At 26.9% G+C, this 4,951-nt stretch overlaps 1 non-coding gene across 1 annotated transcript; it reads right to left on the reverse strand.

Moving 5' to 3' along the window:
• Positions 1-4,648: 4,648 nt before the first annotated feature.
• Positions 4,649-4,720, reverse strand: TRNAQ-CUG (transfer RNA glutamine (anticodon CUG)). The gene has a single exon. It is a non-coding gene; the product is annotated as a tRNA-Gln (tRNA).
• Between the last annotated feature and the right edge of the window lie 231 nt (positions 4,721-4,951).

Consider the following 4,951-nt stretch of genomic DNA (forward strand, 5'->3'; position numbering starts at 1 on the left):
TTTTAATAATTTTCAGTGTAAATGTCAAACTGAGCTGTCTTGGACAATTTTGACCGCAAATATACACGGGTTAATATGTCAGAACTATAAACTAAGACTTCAAAATTTGTTTCCAAAATCACAAACCGCCTAGTCGCGAAAATTTGACAATTTAAAAAAATTTACAAAAACTGAACTTGATTTTTTTTTAAATTTTTAAGAAAAAATTTTAATACTGACAATAAATCTAGCTACAAAAATTAATATTTATAAATTTTTAAATCGATGCAAATCTGCATCCTACCATCAGGCAATGGTCCGAAATAGTGATTTTTGAAACAAAATTCTAAGTTTATCATTAAATAAAAAAATAAACAAGTAAAATACAAATTTAAAATATTTTTTGATAACCAATGTTTTTTTTAAATTTATTAGTGAAAAAAATTTTATGGTAAATTTTTTTTTTGCAAATTTCGATTTAATTTCATAAAATTTTTTTTTGAAAATAATTAGAGAAAAAATTTTATGACAAAAAATTTTTTTGGTGAAAAAAATTCATGTTAAAAAAATAATTTTCCCGATTTTGACTAATTGTAGGTCCGACTATTATGGCATTATATACATACGTCGCAGAAAAAGGTCTTTGAAATATCTAACATTAGATATCCATATTGTCTATATTAATGACTTAGTAATCGAGGTTGTCCTACCCAGCCTATCTCAAAAACAAATATTGTTTTTGTTAACTTGTATAATCAAAAACAAGTAAGAGAGCTATATTCGGCTGTGCCGAATTTTATATACCCTTCACCAAAATATACTTTAAAATAAAAATTTTAAATATTTTTAGGTAAACAAAATTTAATTGTTTTTTCGAAATTGTTTTTTAATTTTTTTTTAAACATTTAAATTTTTTTTTTAATTTTAAAAATTTTATTTTTTAGTTTTTAATTTTTTTTTTAATATTTAGTGAAAAAAAAATTTTGTTGAAAATTCGGGTTAAAAAATACTTTTTTACGATTTTGACCCATTGTAGGTCCAACTTACTATGGTCTTATATACGTCGTTGCACAGGTCTTTGAAATATCTATCATTAGATATCCATATTGTCTATATTAATGATTTAGTAATCCAGATATGGGTCAAAAATAGGTCTAAAATCGAGGTTGTCCTGGTTTTTTTCCTTATATCTCAGCCATTTGTGGACCGATTTTCTCGATTTTAAATAGCAACCGAGCCGGAAGAATTTCGGAGATATTGATGTATCATTCGTGTATGTTTTTTTGGGGGCTTCAGAAAGTGGATTTCAACACACAGACGGACAGACGGACTCCGCTATCTATAACGATTCAGAATATATACATATACTTTGTGGGGTCGCAAATGAAAAATGTAGAAATTACAAATGGAATGACAAACTTATATACATATACCCTTGCCACACATGATGAGGGTATACAAATTATTCTAACTCCCATTAACACGAAGTCTGGTTTTGTATTAACTAATTGTTAAACCGACAGTGTTCATATAAAAATATTTTTAACCGACAGTATAACAATTATTCTAAAACAATAATAATAACAAAGATCCACAAAGAAAAATTAATTTGCAATTCCATACCTGTTGCACATATTAAGATGCTGCTACCAACCAATAACATTATCCAGACGAATACGAATATAACTAACAACACTCACTAATTTATTGCATTTTTTTTCAATAACCACAGCACCTACTTTTAAATATAAAAGGCCATAATTTAAGCATTATGGCTTTTTTTATGGCTTTTTTTTAATACATTGCATTAAATTTTTTTGCAAATCTTCAATTTTATTTCACTCGACACAAAGTAGGTGCTCTTCTTTCTTCAACCACAATCATAAACACTTACACGACCGAAACACTTTATTTTCCACACAGATTTTACAATAAACATTTTATTTATTAAATTAAACATATGTATAACAATACCATTTACTTCAATTAATTTAATATTTAACACTTTTTTCTTAAAATTTTCAAGCATTCAACAGAAATCTAACTAATACGAGCAATTTACTAACGAAACTGAAAGGAACTGTCAGAAATAGAAAGAGAAAACCGCCAAATGTATGCAACGATTGTAATAGATTAAAGGAATTTTAGTGATTGCTCTGCTTTGTATTAGTAAAGCTTAAAGCAGAACTGCGGCAGAATAACGGAATATTATTGATGCAATAAGATGTTGTGGAAACAACAACAACAGGATTTGAAAGAAAGTACATACTGATTTTGCAAAAACAAAAATTATGGCTAAATTGGATAAAACAATTTTGTTATGAAATATTATTTGAACTGAAAAAATAATTGGAAATAAATCTGTAACTTCTAATCTGATAGCCCGATTTTAATAAAATTTCCCATGGCTATAGGGGAGGCGTTGATAACTTCAAGTTTTGAATTTGAGCTTAAAACACCAAGGGGGTGCCGAGCCACAATGCCCAAAAGTGGGGCACCAGGGTATATCAAAAATTAAAAATTATGCCAAATTTTTGTTCTGAATTCGATTCGAAAGATTTGTATATATGTATATAGAATTTACTACAAGAGTTCTACAAAAAAACATAGACATAGCTATATGTTATCTCTTATAGTTTACGAGTTATTCTCATTTGAAAATTAAAATTTTAGTTTTTTTACCTACCTTTGTCTGTTTTTTTTGCTAATAACGGATCCAAATCTATCCCGATTTGCCTGAAATGTTTTTTTTTTAATTAACAACAAATTTATTAATATTCTTTAGAACCTCGACTGAGTCAAAAGTTATGTGCATTTAAATTAAATAAAAACTAGTAAGAGGAGCTATATTCGGCTGTGACGAATCTTATATACTTTTCACCAAATTATACTTCAAAATACAATTTTTTAAATATTTTTAGGTAAACAAAATTTATTTTTTTTCCAGTTGTTTTTTTCATATTTTGAAAATAAAAAATTTCAAATTGCTATTTTAAATTTTAAAATGTTTTTTTTTTAATTTTAAAAAAACTTTAGACAACATTTTCTCTAATAGCATAACTGCTTTCAAAAAACCAAAACCTCTAATCGATGTCCCAATATGTTCTTAAATATGTGGAAAGAGAATTTATAGTCCGAGCCTCGGTACCATCAACAGAATCAAAAAACTTAAAAATACCATTTTTGAAAAGTTTTTTGGGAATTGTGGGAAAGTGTAAAATTTCTTAAAAAACGATCCATAAACAAAACTTCTATTGCATTTTAAAAATTAAAATTTTCTAAAAAAATCGGCTAAGATTTTTTTATTCCCATATTTTTGAAAAAAGTGCCAGAGCTTTAACTTAAAACGGAAGTTATAACTTGTATTTATTTAGATTTTTGAACTTATGATTGACAGATCTGTAGAATTAAATTCCTTCACATCTTACATTTATGAAGATTAATATACATATGCACAAATAGTATTCTACAATATTTTTTTTTTAAGCAACTACTGAATCTCACCTATAATTGTTTTTAAAATTTTGCATTATTGGGGACTTTATGAAAGATAGAGGGTTTTTCAAAAGATTCAATGTGTATGTATGAAAATGATGATAAGATAGAGGATTTTGCATATTAATAAAATTAAATTATTTTGATTTCATTTGTGCCCTCTGGCAGTTTTTAACGTGATTTATTTAAGATAACGGCTAATAATACAATATATTTTATATTATTTTAGCTTTTTTAAATTTGTTTGCAGTTCGATTGGTGTAAATTATATTAAAATAATAGATGACACTCTAAAAGTAGACACTTTTTAAGTAAATCTATTTTCCAAAAACTAAAAGGTAAAATATGTTCATGGTAACTCAATTCAGAAACGGCATTCGCTATTTTGATAAATGATTGAAAAATGTAAAATGTTCAGCATGCAAAAATTAGTAAGAAAACATGAATTCCAAAAAGAAATTATTCCAACAAAATATTTTAAAAGATAGAGGGTTTTGCATTCGGAATAAATTAATTGTACAAGATAGAGAAATAACAAAAATTCAAATAAAACAACAAAAATAAATATGTTTGTTATGAAATTCACACCATAGATAAGGGCTGTTTTACTGAACATTTTACCATCAAAAAGTAATTTTCGTGAAAAACAAAGATAGAGGGTTTTGAATATAAGCCCTCGATATGTTTTGTTAGTCAGTATAATAGAATTAGATGAAGATATGAATCAAGTTTAAACCAAATTCGTATAAAGGTTTGTGGACTATTACTATAAGAAATTTAGAGTTTGCAGTTTTTTACATATCCTATAAATTTATTAAACTGTTAGTAGGTAGGCCTGTTCGCATTTTATTCTTGTGGTCTTGCAAAACTTTGATAGACATGTAAGCTTTGCAAACGTAGTTTACTAATGTCAAAATGAAATGTTTGCAACGAGAATTCTTCTGCTTCTAAGCTTATTTTCAAAATTCTGTACTCAAATGTACTCAAATAAATATCTCATTAATCCGAAATTCCACATAAAAGAAAATAATAAAAAAATCATTTTCGCAATTACTTTTATCTACAAAAATTAAGAAACCTCACTTGAAAGACACATTTTAAAGCCTGTTAACATCGAAAATATCCTTTCCAAAATTAGAATATTTGAAAATATTAAAAACAAAAGATAACTCTTAGGTCCCACCGAGATTTGAACTCGGATCGCTGGATTCAGAGTCCAGAGTGCTAACCATTACACCATGGAACCCGTTAAGGATACAATGTTGCAACCAATAACAAAAAGGATATTTTTCATAATGCACTTATACATACACATTATCAAATACACACTTACTGCTACAGACAATGCGCATGTTAATGATAAAATCAGCAAAATAAAACACCTTTTCTAAGCAACAAAAAGGACATTTATCCTTATCAACTCAACAACAAAAGCATACCCTATGTATAATGATTTGTTTGCAATTGAAAAGGCAAG

The sequence above is a fragment of the Calliphora vicina genome, chromosome 3 (assembly GCF_958450345.1).
Source record: "Calliphora vicina chromosome 3, idCalVici1.1, whole genome shotgun sequence".
Taxonomy (NCBI): domain Eukaryota; kingdom Metazoa; phylum Arthropoda; class Insecta; order Diptera; family Calliphoridae; genus Calliphora; species Calliphora vicina.